The sequence below is a fragment of the Delphinapterus leucas genome, chromosome 1 (genome assembly GCF_059928025.1).
Source record: "Delphinapterus leucas isolate spDelLeu-1000000601 "Yukka" chromosome 1, BTC_Dleu_Yukka2, whole genome shotgun sequence".
In the NCBI taxonomy this organism is placed as follows: domain Eukaryota; kingdom Metazoa; phylum Chordata; class Mammalia; order Artiodactyla; family Monodontidae; genus Delphinapterus; species Delphinapterus leucas.
The window spans coordinates 45,412,522-45,431,575 of NC_143129.1; positions in this window are offsets into that span (position 1 = coordinate 45,412,522).

Here is a 19,054-nt window from a genome sequence, read left to right on the forward strand (position 1 = left end):
GACGTAGAAAATAATAGAATCTTGCCAAACTTCCTCTTCACTTTGGCTTCTGTAAACATAGAGCCTACCAACAATGGGATGGATGAATTCACATTACTGAACCAAAACACACTGGTAAATATAACACGCTCAGTATAAATGGTGCAGGAAAATCCCCAAAGGCAAGAAGAGTGCAGAGGGACCAGGCCAAACAGATTCCTCCTTAGCAGTCTTGTTCCTCAGGACTTCTTGTACAGGCACGGGAGGAGGAAGGAGGAGGGACAGGGAAAACACAGCAGCTGTAAAAGATGGGGCCAGGCAGAAGTGAAGATTCAGGCCATCTTCCTTCCTGGGCCTTCAAGCCCTGGGCCTTGACACTAAGCTGCACCTGAGCAATTGTTCTACCCAAGCCCTGCTGCTGGGAAGCAGGCATGAGGAGGATGAAGGTAAAAGTGCTGAATGCAAGGCCCTCACAGAGAGCCCTAGCCCACAGAGTGTGCATCTCAAACTTGTAAGCAGATAGGTTGGCAGTCCCCAGAGAAAGAGAACCAGGAATGGTTTTCTTGACATAAGAGAACCCATTTTGGCCAAAGCCATTTTGTGATCTGAGCTTGGCCACAATGCTTCCCCTTGAACAGGTCTCAGTAATTAACGACCTTAAAAGAACAAAGGAGCAGTGGTTAAGAATCCGCCTGCCAATGCCCGGGACATGGGTTCGAGCCCTGGTCTGGGAAGATCTCCCGTGCCATGGAGCAACTAAACCCGTATGCTCTACTATTGAGCCTGCGCTCTAGAGCCCGTGGGCCACAACTACTGAGCCCACATGCCACAACTACTGAAGCCTGTGTGCCTAGAGTCCATGCTCCGCAACAAGAGAAGCCACTGCAATAAGAAGCCTGCCACCACAACGAAGAGTAGCCCCCGCTCGCCGCAACTAGAGAAAGACCGCACACAGCAACAGAGCCAACACAGCCAAAAATAAATAAATAAGTAAATAGAACAAAGGAATGCAGGAACAGAGGAACAGAGGAAAGGCCAAACAATAGTGCAGTGATAAAGCAGAGTCCTAATCCCTCCTCAAGGGATGTATATAATAATATATCTTTGAGTTCTATAGGAAATAAGGCTCCCACCCAGGTGGAAGATGGAATGATGATGTTGACCCCTGACTTCAATCAACTAAAGCTTGGACTCTGTGGACCTTGGTCCCAATTCTACTCTGAGTTCTCCTCTGCTTAAGCCCCTTCATGAATATGCATGTACCCGTAGCCTAAAACTTCCCCAATTTTGCTGTTGGGGAAGACACTGCTTTGGGAATGATCCTCAGTGCTCTCCTTACTTGCTGCAAATAATAATAAATCCTTCCTTCTCCTATCTTTGGCTTGGTTGTGTCTTTTGGCTCGACACCCAAGAGGTGAACCTGAAACAGTAGGGAAGGGGGCAACCTTTAAAAGAATGACAGCCATTGGGGATATGACACAAACTGGTTAGAACCAACTAGGTCCAAGACAGCAGAAGACTCCACTTCCAGTAAAACTTGAGCCTCATTATATGCTCATTGTAATACGTTAGCATGCTAAATGACACACCCTCAGGCACCAAGACAGTTCCGAGGTCGACCATAAAAGGCCCCAAAGTGGGAGGGGCCCAGTTCCCAGAAATCCCCACCCCTTTCCCCAAATAGTTGGAATAATCCTTCCACTCATTAGCCTATGAAATTACCCAGCCCATAAAAAGTAACCACACCATATTTTGGGGCTGCTCTCACTTTCGAAGATGACCCCATGCCCTGGGGCTGCTCTCGCCTTTTGAGACAGACTGCATTCTTTCTATGGAATGTGTCTCTCTCTAAATCTACTTCTTGCCTATCACTTTGCCTCCCGCTGAATTCCTTCTGTGCTGAGACATAAAGAACCTGAGCCTTAGTAAGTCCTGACACCAGGTGAATGATTCTAATTAGAAGACCATGGGCTCAAGTCCCAATCCGGGTTTCGGCGGGGTTTGAGTCCCAACCTGAGGTGTGTGGTTTCAAGCCCAGTTTTCAGGTGACACATTCAGTGTACAGCCAATATTCTGTGCGCCGGAGACCAGCCCTAGGTACCAAGTGGCAAGAGTCGACATCCTGCCAATCTGAAAGGACAGCCAGCCGGGGCACTTGGGGACCCCTGCAGTGACCGTCTGCGTTAATTAACTTGACATCAATGTGGAAGTGTTCTAAAGAACTGCATTAAAAAAAACCTGTTGGGGCTTCCCTGGTGACGCAGTGGTTGAGAGTCCACCTGCCGATGCAGGGGACGCGGGTTCGTGCCCCGGTCCGGGAGGATCCCACATGCCACGGAGTGGCTGGGCCCGTGAGCCATGGCCGCTGAGCCTGCGCGTCCAGAGCCTGTGCTCCGCAGTGGGAGAGGCCACAGCAGTGAGAGGCCCACATATGGCAGAAAAAAAAAAAAAAGGAGTAGAGTAGACAGGATTCCTGGCAGGCAAGATTTGGCTTAATTCGCCTGAGGTAAATTGATTACTGATAGTGCCCTCATAACTCCTGCAAGGAAGACAACTGGGTGAGCTGCCAGGGCTGAGTCAGGAAGTCACCTGCTGGAGCCCAGGGCAAGTGGGGATGACGCTACACAGACGCAGGCCTTCTCAGAAGCAACAAGTTAGGGCGCAGAAAGGCCGAGAGAACAAAAACAACGAAGAAAATGACAATGGATCAAACCTAGTCACCATGAATTCTGAAGGAATTATTCTATTTCTGGGAATTTAGCTGGAACAAATCTTATTTTATTTCTGAGAATTTGGCTGGAGTAAATCTTAGCAAAAGGGGACCATTGGTTCAAGGAGACCTTTGGCCAAAGAGAGTTGTCATAAAAGGATTCCCTTCACTCAACCAGAAGTCCTTATGTACTAGTACCCATGGCTTTTCTCTCTAAGTCCACACCTGAACCAGCTGGAGTCCAACAGAGGTAAAGTGGGATTCCTTATTTGAGAATCCCATACCCTCCATTTCCTGTGGGCTCAACACCCAGACCCCTGAATCACTCGTAGTTTTCCTGGGCACACAGCAACGCTTGTGGGATTGGGCTGAATTACAGAGGGAGCATTGTGGTTCACGTCTTAGTCTGCTTCTGCTGCCTCAGGCACTTTTCCAATAAAGGACAGTAAATAAAGGCCCTGGCTAGGTCCCTAATGCCCTACCCTCCCAGCTCTCACCTGTGGATGAGGTCCCAGAGAAGCTGCCTGGAGGGTAATCATATCTGGAGCAGGTTTAATGAGTTGCGGGAGCCTAATGCAGAGGAAGAGGAAGAATAATGGACCTGAGAGATTCAAGTTATAGAAACAGATCGGTGCAGCTCAGTTCTTGGTATGTCTGTGTCTGTGTGTATCTGATTGTGTTTTCAGGGGTGGAGGATACTACAAAAATACTTCAAAGCATTGTCAATGGCCTTATTTATAGGTCCAGAAAATGTATTGCAGCAGGAAGGAAATAAGAAAGAAGATAGAGATTAAAGCACTGAGAAGAAATTAAGAGTCAAGGAAGGGAGCCATTTGTAAATGTTTCATGTGATAAAGACGTTACTTCACAAAAGATGGGGGAGAAATGTGAACTTCTGGCCAAAGCAAGAGGCATGGAGGGTAGAGGAAAGAGATGAGAGCCTGGGGTTGGGGGCCTGCCCACCAGACAGCCCCTGCCATTTCCCTAGGTGGCAGGGAAGGCGCTGTGTAATTGGTTCCCCACCAGTTGTTCGGAGGCTACTAATTAAGCAATTACAGTCAATCCGAGTGCCCTGGGAGAGGCTCTTGGGAGAAATGGTGGGAATACAGGCAAGGTCAGCTTCCCAAGGAGGGCCAGGCCGCCTCATGGAAAGGCTTTGGGGTCAGATCTTTAGATAGATCTCCCACTGGGGTAGAAAGAAATACTCCCAGTCACCGTCTCTACCTGGGCGGTCCTGGGGGAGAGGGACTGGGACTGTTCACTGGCCTGAGTAGGCCTGACAGCCTGGGGGTGCTGGTTACAACCAGAGGGGTGGAACCGAGAACCCTCAAGGCCTCGCAGGAAGCCAGGCTGCCGGCGTGGGAGTGAGGAATCGGGAAATCCAGCACAAGCACCTGTTTTTAGGTGTGAGGACTGGTGCTAATGTAGCTTCTGGCCCGCCCATCAAGAGAGATCATTAAACAATTCAGCTTCAATAATCGAGAGCAGTTGTGAGTCTGCTGGTGACCAACCCAAACCTCAGAAAAGCAGAATCAGTCTCAAGAGTTGGAAGTGACCCTACTTATTCACCCCTAAAAGCTCGTATGCCTGCTATGTGCCAGGGCTGTGAGCAGTGCTGCCCCAGGACGACCCAGGGATCTCACCCTGCATTGTTTGGGCCGTGAGCCAGCTGAGACTGGGAGCGTCCCCTTCTCCCTGTGGGCAGGGTGGCGCTCAAGCGGTGCTTCCCAGGGGCGGGGGATCTCCATTCTGTTGGAGTGGGGTCTACAGCTTCTCTGGGTACCAGGCAGCTAGCTTCCCCAGACTACTCCTGTAATCCGCTGGCTCCCCAGCTCCAGCCTGCCTGTGCCAAGGCCCTTCTAGGCCCTTCATTCCGGCCTGCTCTTTCCCTTACTGTCTGAGAGGGAAGATGCGTGAGCGGTGGGGTCCCTCCGCTGGAACGCAGACCCGGAATGGGCCCCGACACCTCTCTTTAATGTCTCTCTTCTCTTACTGACCTTCAGCCCACGTAAGGCTGTTCCTTAACCCATGCCGTGTGACACTGTAGAATTGGTCCCAAACCCTAATGCAATGGTTCTCAAGATTTAGAGGCATTAGGATCACTACAGGAATGGAAATACAGGTTTCTGGATCCAGCTCCAGAGATCCTAAGTCAATAGATCTAGGGTAGGGCCAAGAATTTGCCTTTCCAACCAGGGACCACGCCTTGGGAACCACTGCCTAATGCCTGAGAGGTAAAGATCAGAGGGACCCAGCCTGTAACACACAGGTACCATTAATTACTGGGGATACAGCAGGGGAAAAAACTCTGAGACGCAAATATCAAACAAAGATTGTATATTTAAAATTATAAATTGTTTAAGGCTACAAAGGAGAAAAAGGGTGCTGTGAGTAAAAGCCAATAGGAGGACTAACTTGCACTGGGAGCACGAGGGTCAGGGGAGGTCTCTGGGAGGAAATGCTTTATGGGGGCGTTGTATCCCCTCCATTTTCTGGGGAAACAGGATTTAAATATTCTCCATTTTTTTAAAATATGGAAATTCGGGTATTGGTATATCCAAACTCTATTTCCAGATATACATTTGCTCCTGAAAGCAGCTGAAAAGACCTTTGCTACGTAGTAACTCTGTCAAGGGGCCACAGCTGCAAGGGCACAGAGGCCAGGTCCTGGGACGATGCATCGTGTGTAAGATACAGGAGGCTAATAGGACCCAACAAGCCATGCTCCTGAGTCCAGCTGGACTCTGTGGGGATGGAGGGGAAGGGTGGGAATTTGGGTTCTCTTACTGCATCATTTCCACTCCTTAATGCCCAACCTTGACCATCAAAAACAAAACAAAAACACACATACACACACCACATTCAACGTGTCTCACAGACAGCCACTTTTCAAAGATCAGAAGGAGAAAGAAATCCTCGGTTAACGGAGGAGTTATTGAGCAACTATTATGTATAGAAGTACATATAATCCCCCAGACATAGTCCCCACCCTTGAAATCCTTAGATTTGTTTTAGAGACAGCACGGTGCCTAGCACAGGGCAGCTCATTAGGAAGAAACTCAGTACTGGGAAATGGTAATAAAAACAACCAACAACAAAAACAATGTTATGGTATTGTGTAAATTATATAACCATAATCATAACTCTGCCAAAATATGTTGCTCCCCTAGGAGGGGAGCTTCCCAGGCCAAGATCAACAAACACAGGCCCTTCCAGGGGAGACCCAAACCCTTGTACCAAAGACCCTCCTGGCCCACTCCAAGCGGACATCCACTCTGAGGTGCTTTTCTAACTGGAAGGCTGGATCTGGCTTTGTGGAGACCTGTCCCCTTCCCCGACTGGGCTGTCTGACCCCCCCATGGCTCCTGTCACCCAGAGGCCTCCCTGCACTAGACCCCTTGAGCCAGGCCTGCCCCTCCTCAGCTTTCTTTAAAGTCTCAGGTCTGAAACCCTTACACTGTTCTGTTCCTACTGTCCCTGGCTTCAGCCTTCTAACATTTCCTGTTCACAGCCTCTCCTCACCCTACATTTGCTCTGCTTTGGCCTCCTTGCTCTGCCCGAGGCTGAATTCTCCCTCTGGCTCTACTGCTTTCGGCAGCCAGGTCTCACCTGGCTCTGGAGGCTCAGCCCTGGACACCATCCAGTCTCCCGTCCCACTCAAACGTCGTCAGGGTTCCCACCAGGTTCACTTAGCCCCTCAAGAAGAACCCAAATAGGACAGGCCTCCAGTGCACCTGGCTGGGCAAGAAAGTTACCCACGGCAACCTCAGAGCCCAGGCAGGCACACCGCCTGTACACAGACAGGCAGACGGGATGTAGGGCACCAGGGAAGGCTTTTGGGAGTGTTTTCAACTGGGCTTTTAAATAAGAAGGGATGATATTGGATGGGCAGGTTTTCGCTAGGGCGAGAGAGGATACCTAGTATAGGGGGATTGAACAGCAAACAAAGGACAGCATGGGCAGTACTCAGAGAGCCCCAGAGAGAAATAGCTCAGAACTATGCTCAGAACCTCAGTGTCAGGGTGAGAAGGGACCTTCACCATCATCTCTCCGGCAGCCCCTCACCTCCCCACCCTGACTGCGGCCCCAGGGAGACCGCCTGTTTTCACCACCTGAGCCCTGGGTGATGGCAACCGTGAGCTGTTTCTACACAGAAGCACTCCCTCTCCACCCCAGGGATCAGCGTTCTTGGGCCTCTCAACATCCTCAGCCACTTAGGGAAGAACAGTGGACTCCAGGGTACAGGCCTGGGAAGATATAGATTCCTCATCCTTTCCCCTCTGCATGCGTCAACCAGAGCTGCCTACGGCCCTGCCACTCAAGTGTGTTCCTCAGTGTCCACAACCATCAACGACAACATCAGCCGGGCGCTCAGAAATGCAATTCTGACCCCTCCCCAGACCCGCTGAATTAGAACCTGCATCTTAGCAAGACAGAAGCTGATTTGTGTGCGCATTAAAGATTGAGAGGCGCTAGTTTACAGCGCTAACCTGGGGAGGAAGCAGCTCCCCTCGGCCACCTCTGTCAGTGCAGTGTTCTCAGGGCCCTTGTTGGAGGTGGGGGGATCCAACGCAGGCACACACGGGCAGGTGGCCCAGTGGAAAGGATGTGGGATTTGGAGTTGGAGGATCTGAGTTCAAGTTCTATTTTGCCACATACTCCCACATTTCCCTTGTTTGAGCCTCAGGTTTTGCATGGAGAAATAAGAGCATCAACCTCACCAAGTTACTGCAAGGATCAGATGAGATAAAATATGTGAAAGTAAAGTGGGTGCAGACGTTAAAACGGTGTGTGCACCACACGCAGAGACATGCACACGTGATAGATTTTGAAGCAGATGGTCACCCAGCCCATTGCTTCAACAGATTCAGCTACATGGAGGACATCCAAGGGCAGCAACAAGTAGGTCCTGACAAGTTCATCTGGGGCACGGAGGGAAAAATCAGACATAGCTTTGGGTCTGGTGGAAACTGAGCCAGGGACAAGGCTCAGGAATTGAACCTCTCCTCCTAAATCTTCAGTTTTGTAAGCCAAGTCATGGGAAAGGAATCATGGTCTTCGAATTGTACTTTAAAATCTCTTAAGCTGTAGGTGGCAGCTTTTGTGTCCTATTCACAGCCAGGCCAGGATGGGATTATGGGGAATCAAAGGATAAAGATGGGAATTACAAGTCAAGCAGGGACAGGTGATAGGGGATGTGATCTCAGAGGCCTCCTGCTAATGCTGCCTTGCTTAGGACATTAGTATCTATGCTCTCCAGAGTAGACAGGGTGGGCAGGTAGCCTTAGAATCCAAGTTTGGTAAGGCTGATAAAAACATTAGAGTTCACTCAACTTTCTCATTTTACAATGAGCAAAACTGAGGTTAAGAACGTGCCCTAATGGTAAACTTGTGGTAGAACCCAGGTCCTGACAGCTAGTCCAGGCCACCAGGTACTTTCCCCAAGAGGTCCTGCTGCATTCAATCACTTAGGAGCCCCCAAAGGAAGAATGATGGGTGGTGGGTGGGTGATAAGCTGGCAGGAAGGAGTTTCCTGGGGAGAGCTTTATGGAAGAGGCATCTTTGAGTTGCGGCTCCAGAGAGGGGAGGGTTCTGACTGGGATCAATCCTCCCAGGACCTCTTTGATGGGATAAAGGCAAGCAATTGGGTGGGGGAGGAGAAGCCAGCAGTTGCCTGGGAGGGTCAGCTACTTGGATCAGGTGAGTTTGGGTTGAGGTGGAACGGAAGAGAGAGCAGGAATATGCGGACGCTGCTGGCTGGTGGGAAGTTCACAGTCACATTTATGAGACTGCACTGGGGGAAGCCCTGGGGAGGCTATGCAGGGCCAGAGCCAGACAGACACCCACCTGCAGGTAAGGAAAGCGGTTTTAGTGGCCATATGACGAATGTCTAGAGAGAGATGGAGGCTGACTTACAATTCAACTCACAGAGATTTTCAGCAAGAGTCAGGAGAAGGTGAGCGTGGAGTAGGGTGACCAGTTTGCCTGGGACTGAGGCGTTTCTGAGGATGTGGAGCGTTAAATGCTGAAACCAGGATGGCCCCAGGCAAATTGAGATGACTTGTCACCCTGGGGGGGGGGCGGGGGGCAGCCGGCCTGGCCTGAGGGCGCCTGCTGGAGACAGGTGGAGGAGGAAGCTGGCTGAGAACACGGGGCCCCACCTGCGAACTTTAAACTTGAACCACAAAGGCAGGGTGAGTGGCAATTTATTTGGGACTCTAGTAGCCTAAACTATTGTCTAATGAGTGCCAGGCCCTGGAGGAAGAAATGCAAGGAATAAAAATACAAGGCCCCCAAATCCAAAGGAAAAATTAAATATGTGCTTAATCCTACATGAAACCATGAGTGACAGCTCCTCTAAAGGACAAACAAAATAGCAGAGGAGAGAGAGATTCTAGCTGGACACAGACTGAGGGAAGAAGTGGGAAGAAGAATCCGAGTTGGGGTTTGAAGACTGGATTGGTTTGAAGGGAGGTGGTGAGGAAGGGTGAAGGACATCCTGAGGGAGAGGACACATGCAGAAGTAAGTACACAGCATGTTCTGTAACTTGTGGGGCTGGGCATCGGACAACAGCATGAAGATGCAACGTGCATTGCAGCTGGAATATGAGCTTATATGAGATCCCTGGGCCTGGACTTTATTCTGAGACTGGAAAAATCCATCAAAGATTTTCAGAACAAGAAAACGACAGAGATCAGAGCTAGACAATCAACAAAGGGTTGTTCTTAACCATTTGCAGGGAAGGGGAGTCCATAACCCGCTTAGGTATTACTTACTGCACCTCATAACCTTTACCAGCAGGAAGTTCTCTCTAATGTCTAACACAAAGCTCTTTTCTGTGACCCTGATGCTTCCTGTGCTTTGTGAATCTCTATGTCAAACCGAGAGTTACACAGGGTTCAAAGGAGACACTACTCAAGAGAACGCAAAGGAAAATGATATTTTATTCTGGGACTTGAAGGATTAACCAAATACTGGGACTTTATTCCAAGAACCATGAACCATCCAGGAGAAGAAACACAACTTACACAAGACTATTCCTTATGACAAAAAAAATTCCTGTGCTGGAAATGTACTCAAGGAAGAGATGTAGGGAGAGGAGGAAAGGGGAGCAGAGGAGAAGGAAGGAAGAAGGAAGGATGAGGAGGTAAAAGTGTAGAAAGAGGAAGAAGAGAAGGCAGATGAGGAAGAGGAAAGGGAGGCATACTGAGTTAAACGACACCCTTCCCCATCAAATATATCCAAGTCCTAAATCCCAGTACCAGTGAATGTGACTTTATTTGGAAAGAGGGTCTCAGCAGATGTAATTAACTTAAGGATCTCGAGATGTGATCATCCTGGATTTAGGGTGGGCCCTGAATCCAACGACTGGTGTCTTTATAAGTGAAAGGAGAGGGAGGTTTGATGCACAGAGGCCAAGGGCGAAGGCCATACAGAGGCAGAGATGGACGTTATGCCTCCACAAGCCAAGGGACGCCAGGAGCCACCAGAAGCTGGAAGAAGCAAGGAAGGATTCTCCCCCAGAGTCTTCAGAGGGAACTCGGCCCTGCTGACACCATTTCTGACCTCTGGGCTCCAGAAGTTGTGAGAGAATAAATTCCTGTTGTTTTAAGCCCTGCAGTGCGTGGTCACCTGTTACAGCAGCTGCTACAGCAAACTAATGCACTTGGGGACCCCTGTGTGAGTGCGTGTTGGGAGATGGTGGGGAGGTACCAGTGTGCCAACCTAGAGAAGCTTCTGGGCTGATGGTTTGCTTTATCCTGGGAAGCTCCAAGGAAATCTGAGACTGCTAGGCCATACAGGACATAGTCGTAAATGATAGTAGAGACATGCAGATAACGTGGAAACAAAGTCAACTACAATTGAAACTTGAAGCCCAAATGCCACTGACAGCCTAAGAAAGCCTGAGGCCAGGCTCCTCCGTGGGGCTGTCCTTGGCCTCAGTGACAGGAAGCGTCAACACGTTCCCTGGACATTTGTTGTCAGTCTCAGGCCAGGGCCTCGGACGCACGTTTCCCACTGTTTCTATGGAGGAGCATCTTTTGTTTCCTGAACCAAAGCCTCAGGATCATAAATAACCCATGGTAAACCCACTGGGGGCTTGTAGGCATGAATTATTTGTAAATGCCATGAAAGGCCCCTGGCCTAGAAGGTCCTGCACCCAGAGTGCTTTACATGCACGGGTCCTATTCTCCCCAGGCCCTTCCCCAGCCCTATAATCAGCCTATTGTACTTACAAAGGATTTGGGGCTCAAGCAAGTAGCCCCAAATGGGGACACTTACCCTCCATAATGTACACATGTAGATGAATAACAACGGATCACCACATGGCTCATGACAGGGTTTCTGAGCTTACAGATGTCAGGTGAATCTTTACCGCTAATGCAAAGGAAGAGAAAAATACTTCCCTAGCCAAGCAAAGCGGACCCGACAACACCAGCTGGTGAAGGAACAGGACGCTTGGGGTGATTGGATCCAGGGAATGGTTGGTGGATTATCCAGCTCTCTTCTCCCTGGCTGCTTCCTTTAGGACTAGTATTTGACAGGAGGAAATGCTGCGTGTGTGCACGTGAGTACATACGCATACATACACATACACACACCCACACGGCAACAGCAACACTGCTGGCAGACAGCCCGCATACCTCTAGCCATGGATGTGAGAAGGGCTCGCGTGCCCACGTGCAAACAGTGCCTGGCTCTGCAGAAGGAGACGGCAGCCAAAGCCCACACAGTGACAAAGGGGCAGCTGCTCATGCTCTGGCCCCCTCTGCGAGCCCTGAGCACGTGAGCGGTCACCAGCAGTGCGGAGCGCGGAGGAAGCAGCACAGAGTGCCACGGGTGCTACCCCTGCACATGGCACGGGACGCAGCTGTGCGGTCAGGTGAGCTGGGCTGGGGGACGCGGAGGAACACTGCTTGAAGTGACTGATAGACTCCAAGGAGTTTTGTCACTGGGACCGTAATTAGGAGCACCAGCCAGCAAGCCTTGTGCCCAAAGCATCCCTGTTCAGGTTCTAACCTGAGAGAAAAGTCAGAGTGGAATTAGGAAGGTGCTGAAACACAAAGCCCAGGATGAAAAGCCTGGCAGCTTCTCAGCTGCCTTGACATGCGGTGAAACTAACAGTGAAACAAAGCCGCTCTGCTGCTGGATTCATCTGGCCTTGAGGCAGAAGGGTTGAGAAAATTGAATTTGGAACGCTGGCTCTGCCCCGGGTTTTTCTTCCAGCCCAGCTCACAGTTCGGGGTTAGCAAAGGCATCTGCCTCCCTGCGTGAAATTTCAGCTGTGCACAGCAAGGACCGGGTTCCCCTCTTCAATAAGTAATGCCTGCCAAATCCGCTCAACCCCCTGCAACTCTCCAGTCACAGGTATCCTTTGCCTTTATTTCTCTCTCCCCTTTCTTTCCCTTAGCCCAATTCTTTCCCCACACCCTCACTGTCCTAGAGCAAAAGGAAGCGGCTTCCACTCAGAGCAAGTTTTCTGAGTCCTCCCCAGAGCCAAGTGAAAACCAAACAGAGAGGATGTCGGAGAAAGCAGCACCCTTCACACCCCACCCCCACCCCGAGCCTTACATAATCATTTCATCATCTCTTTTATGAAATCGAGTTCAAATTCCTATGGCAAAATTCCTCCAACTGCTGGAGAATGGGACTTCAGGGAAGGAAGTGTCACCAGTTTACTACATGGCCTGCTGCTAGCTAGAGCCCTGAGTAGTGTACTTTGTCAAGATTTTCAGTATTGTTTTAATTGAGATATAATTGACAAGTACCATTCTATTAGTTTCAGGTGTACAGCATAATGATTCAATATTTGTATATATCGTGAAATGATCATTGCAAGTCCAATTAACATCGGTCACCAAGGATTTTAAGTGATCTATGCCAATTCCTAACCCTGCAGGTGCTCTCTTCTTTTTCCATGTCATTCTCCCACCCGCTGCCATCTGCCATAGGATTTGTCCCAGGCCTGGGGAAGCCCTCTCCCTGTTTCAGTTACTGGGACCAGCTTCTCTTCTCCATGCATCCAGTTGGTTACAGAGGTCCAACACGGTTAGATGCACTATCACACCTCACCAACAGGAGGCGCCAAATGTATGATGTGCTCCAGCTGGAGGAGTGCAAGATTTTCCCTGCGATAATACAAACAAGTACCCTCTTTTAAAAATTCACACTCTGTGAACCAGAAGCTATTTCATGTCTGGTTTAAGCACTTGCGAGGAGTGTGCTGGGAAATGCAGCAGAACGCAGGAGCTGTCTGCAAATAGATCTCCGAGGAAAAAGGCACCATCCTCGGCATGCTGCCTGTAGCAAGGGGCTTCTTAAAAATTAAATCTGTTCACGAAAATACGCAGGCTCTTGCTATTATAGGCAGCCCAGGGACAGTCAGGTGGATGTAAAAGCCTGGAAAGTAAAAAGGTTTGAGTTGCTGCTGGGTTCCTATAACACTGCTGGGTACAGAAGAGATAGCAAGCTCACTCTAGACCCCGGAGAGCATCATATCCTAGTCCACTTCTCCTTGGGGTCTCTAGACACCTCTAGGAAAGGAGAATCCTGAAGCTGCCCTCGCCTGTAAGTCTGGGACAAATGCCCTTTTGAAGTCTTCAAGCAACCTCTTCATAGGTAAAACCAGGTGGAGTTATAGAAAAAAAATTGAGGGGTGAGGAGACTGGCTGGTGGTTCCCTCAGCCGGCCCTCTCTTCTCGGATTCTTACAGAGTAGATTCACTATTTTCCCGTCATCCATGCAGCCATTTAACCAGCCATCTCTACGTGCTGTCCACCATGAGGCATGAAACCAAGCAGGACCCTGTGGGGCTCCCGGGCAAGGAAGCCCTTCTGTGTCCCCCGTTTCTGGTTTGTAGGGAATAGACTCCAGCCTCCATGACCTTCCCTGAGTCCCAAAGGGCAGATTCGAACAGTTGCTAATCAGGGAAGGGAGGGGATGCAGAGACAAGGGAGGAGTAGCCAAGAAACACTAGTGCAGCCTTGGGGCAGGTCCTGGTTCCACCTCAAGGGATACACATAACAATATCTTCGAGCTCTTCTACAGAACTAAAACCCCCAACAAATGGAAGATGTCAGCATTCTTCATTCCAGAGAAGACGAACTGAGGCCAGATGAAAAGGATCAGAGAAGCTCATCAAGAGATTACCGGAGGCCAGATTAAAGGAGTGCAGGCCCTACACATACTCTGATCTTATCCGCAACCCCACCCTTGAACCATCGCTATAAAACTCCTCACCAGATCCTCCCAGGTTGGGACAATTTTTCGGGGCACAAGCCCACTGTGCCCCCTTTGCCTGGCAAAGCTATAAAGCCCTTCTTTCCTACTTCACCCAAAACTCTGTCTCCGAGATTCGATTCAGCACCAGTGCACAGAGGCTGAGTTTTTGGCATCAGGCATGGGGGGTACCCTCCATGGGGCATAGAGTTGCCTTCCATAAGACACAAGTGTACCCCCATAGGACTGGATTTCTCTCCCAGTCAGGTAAATTCCCATCTCCTCTCCATCAAGATCCAGCGCAAAGTTACCCCCTCAAAGCCTTTGCTAATTACTCCTGGGCTAGAGAGGGCTTAGACTCATGGTCCTCATATGCCCACTCTGACGTTAAGGCCTTTCCCCAGCCCTGGCTGTGTTCTGGGCCCCAGCGTGACTCTCCAGCCTGCCCAGCTGCGAATCTCCAGCCCAGCTGGCCACCCACTTGAGAGCTGAAGGTCATTCCTCTGGCCTTTCATGATGGTCTGGGACACGCTGCAGCTCTGGACGTTCCAGCCACAGACCATCACAAGGATTTTATGCCACCTCCGTGGTGCCAGAGCTGACCCACGTGCCAAAGAGAGCTTGTCAGGAGGATCACTCTGCCTCCGATTTTCTGGTTTCTCTACTCCACCGTTAGATTATGTGACTCACCTGGATCCCCCTCCCGCTTCTCTGAACAAACAGCAAACCATCTAGCCCTGCGGTGCCTTCCAGGAGGCCGAGATGCCCTTAGGCCACAGCTCTCTAATGGAATTACACAGGAGACAGGCAGGGCGTGCTGCAGCCTCCAAAGCCCTGTGTGGCTGACAGGCTCCTCAGGGGAACTGAGGGCACAGGGACCAGTGCTGCTATCCCTGGATCTGGGACGTGGGGTTCACATTTAGAGGAGGGGCACAAAAGCAAGAGTACAGTCTTGGTGATTGCCAGACCTGGGCTCAAGTTCTAGCCCCAATTAGCTTACTGGATCTGGGGCAAATTATTTAACCTAATTGGACCTCAGGCTGCTCTGCACAGAAATGAGATAATAACGCATAGAAAAGTTTTAGCGTGTACTTGGCTGGGAAACACTCAATATATGAGGGTGATTGTTATTATTTTATGCTGGCATCAGTGGTACCTACAGAGGCTGAGAGATCTCTATACCCAGGGCCTGGGGAAGAAAAAATGGGAAAGGGATGGTGTGGGATATATGGGCAAAGATTAGGAGGGAGAAAGGAGAGGTGTCTCTACAGATACCATCTTACAGTCAAGGCTTCAAAAATCTATAGCAATAACAAGAGAAAGGCACATGGCCAATAAGTTGATGGACTTGTATGTTCATTTGTTGGTTGGCTGGTTGGTCGGCGAGTCTGTTCATTCATTCATTCACTCATTCATTCATTCAACTACTGAATGCTTACTTTGTACTAAGCTCTAAGACAATTGATCAGGACAGAGGCGAGTCAGGCAGACAAAGGCTCAGCCCTCAAGGAGCTTCTATGTAGCAAGAAAGACACACAGAGTTAATTGGAAGTATAGCGAGAGCTACCAGGGAGATGACCAGTGCTTACTGGATCAAAAGGACACAGGGCCTCACCTATACCAGAGAGACTGAAGAGAAGCTATATGGAGTCCTGGCCTGACTGTGGATTTACTCTAGAAGTTTAAGTTAAGGAAGGGCAGGACAAGACCATTAAGCGACACTGGTAACAAGTAAATTACACCCAACAAAGTTTGCAGTGAGAAGCACCAAAATTGGGTAGCTCCGTGACACACATTATACTAGAAACCATCTACATAGGCATCTGGGCTGGGATAGATTTGCGTGTGAGCTCCTGATGCCAGCATCCCAAGCTCCCTTGGAGGGGTTGAACTCACATTTGATTCCTTTATTCTAACATCTCTTAGAAGGTAGTTATCATTACGACAGGCAGCCTAGGTTCAAATCCTGACTTTCCACTAACTAAGAGCAGGGGCTGGAATAAAAACCTCCATGGCTCACTGGCAAAATTTATAAGAATGAGCTCATAGCCAAAGAGAAAACTTTTCAGAGTAGGAAGAGCATTTAAATGGGAACAAGGAAGCTCAGACACATGGCAGATGAGGTAGGAACGTGAAATCTGACTGAGCCAATAAAATAACCAGAAAGTAACTTGCAAGGAGGGCCTTTGAGGCCAGGGCGAAAACATGTCTCAGCAGCCTTCTATTAGCGCATGTGCAGCCAAATTCTCTTTGATAACGTAAGGCTGGCTGCCCTCTAGAAAGCAATGGCTACTGAGCCCTTGTGGGGAGGTGAGGGAAGGCTGAGTTCAGGAGGATGTTCAGAAAGCAGGGAGCCTCCGCGAGCAACCTCTGCTGGGGCTTTACCGAGGACCCAGTGAGGGACACTCCCACTGCTGAGTCTCTTTGGCTTCTTGATGTTTCACCGACAAGCCCTGTCCATTCTACAGGTCACTGACCGTTTGAGCCAGAAGAGAGATTAAAGATCATCTAGTTCCTGTTTCCCAAAGATGTTCTGCAAAACACTAGCTCTGATGGATGCTATTAAGTATATTAAAATAGATAATAAAAAAAAGATAATAAATACTTATTGGTATAATTCAAAAAAGTGTTCAGGGGCCAAATAAATGTGAGAAATGTTGGGCTACACATCTGAGACTTTGGGACGCCAACTTGCTCACCTGGGGACTGAGTCCATGGCCTGAGACTCATTAGCACCACCCTATTTATTATGAGTCAACCACACACTTCTAAGAAAATACTAGGAAGGTACGTCACTCTCCAAAGGACTGCATTGGCATGGCAGTCCTCTAAGGTAGGCTGGATCCTTTCTAACTTGTGGTAAACACACTGTGTCACAGGACATCAAGGATGATAAGAGTTAAGATAAATTACGGCTTCCCTCCCCCACCACTGCCTCCACGTCGGGCTCTTCCAGTCCCTCCATCTATTCTGTCCTAGGAGGAAATCGGATCTGTGATGACGAGTCCAACAGCACCATTCTTTACCAAACCCCCCTGATGAACCACCTGGTCCTCTGGTGTTACTTGGGGGGCCCAGGCACAGATCTTGGAATCATCTGTCTGGGAGATTTCCAGGCGTTACAGTTTAGCCCCTACTCCCCTTTTAAAACATTTAGCACCTGACAGGGTCTCTGAATTCCCAGAAAAACTAAGCTCATCCATAACAATAATGATAGCAACACGTACATTGAGAACTTGCTTCGTCAAAGCACCTTTCTAAGGTACTATTACCACTCCTATATTATCAATGAATGAATTGGGGCCCAGAGAGGTTAGGCAACTGGCCCAAGGTCACTAAAAGGACAGCCAGGATTTGAAGTATTTCAAGTATTCTTGACTTGCCTCCATATGATTATTCTATGAGCCAAACTATTACAGTCCCTGCTCTCCTTCTTTGCTCTGCTGCCTCCACTCCTACCTATAATGGAAGAGAACTAACCCAGCTGTGTACCTACTACCTGTAAGGCACTGTGCCTGGCAACTTAATCACCCTTCCACAGCTACCCAGTGGGGTAGACAGGATGAATCCACAGAAGAGAAATAGTTGTACTTGTTCAAATTCCCACCCCCCCTGCTGCCCACACCTCCCCAGCTCACAAGTGGCTGAGCCCAGATGTGAATATCTTCCTTTAAAGCCTCTACTTATCGTAGAACTTTATTACTACCTTGGAAATGGCTGGATATAGCCTGACCACCTGCAGTTTAAGCAGAGTTATACATAGTGAAGCATGGAGCCCTTTCATTATCTCCCACCCCCAGGATCATGATGGGTTTCTGCTATATGCTTTTGGGGGTACTAAGGAGTGTCCCCAAAAATCCATAGAGGGCCTCCCAGGTCCCTAACATCACTTCTGATCCTCTTGATGAGAAAAGGACGTGGCTTTGGTTTATATTTTGTTGTCCAGAAAGAATTATGTTCTTATCACTCACATCATTTGTCCCCTTCCCACCCTTAATTCCAACACCCTGATTTTAAAATAATCTTTACAGCTTGACAGCTTAATAGATGATTTTAATTCTACAGAAGCCCTCCCTGTGGAAGAATGACAAGGAAAATATGGGCTGTGTAGAGATCGTTTTGAAAACTTAGCTCTTCAGTGAGGAAGGGGATGTATTTCTAAGCACCTGGCTCTGTGGTGCTTTCTTTCCATCTTATAGCCTTCCAGAAGAATTCGTTCAGGGAGAAAACTGAAAGCCTTTCCAATGCCACTTATACACAGAGCTCTCTCCAAACCTCCAATGCTTTGACCTCCTCTTCGCCAGAATAAAATGCCCTTTTGTTAAAGTGGGCTAGAAATGTACATATAGTATTCAAGACAATTCACTATGGCAACCTCAGTTTTAGAAAACTGGTGCTTTGAAACCACCGGTAACTACAGTCCCAACTCCCTCCCAAACTCACTATGTGGGGGCCCTATCAAGCTAAGAAAAATCCATCCTGGAACAAATTACTATATGCAAACACGATGCAAAACATACTTAAAAACATAAAAATACTGGCTTTACAAATAAAGCGCCCCACACAGAGAACGAGCTCCACCCAACTAACTACCTACATGCCAATTATCCCATGCACTGACTGCTGCTAATTACCTAACGGCTTGTCTGCAATACATCATTTAACTGAGGTGCACTTCCTCTGCTGTCCTAACAATGAGCAGGAGAGCCAATCTCCTAGCCAGCACCTGGGAAGTGAGACCTCTTCCCCAGTCGCGAGGAGAGTAGAGCCCAGGTGAAACACGATTCAAGGAAGGGTCCGGTTATAAATGAAGAGGAGCAAAGCATGAACTCAGAACCTCCTGGACTGAAGGTGGAAGGTGAGGATGGGTGGCGGGGAAGGGAGGGAATAAATATGTAGCGAGTGGTTCCTATAGGCACTATGTCAACTTGTTTTTGTTTCAATGCATATGATCTTCTCAATAAACCTAGTTAGGAGGGATTTTTATTAGACCCTCTTCACAGATGAGGAAACGGAGGCTTAGAATAGTTCAGTAACTTGCACAAGGGCACACAGCTAATCAGGAGCCACACCAGGGTTCAAAACCAGGTCCTTAACTCCAAAGCGGGTACTCTTTTTAGTAAGTCACTAACATCACGGCCAAG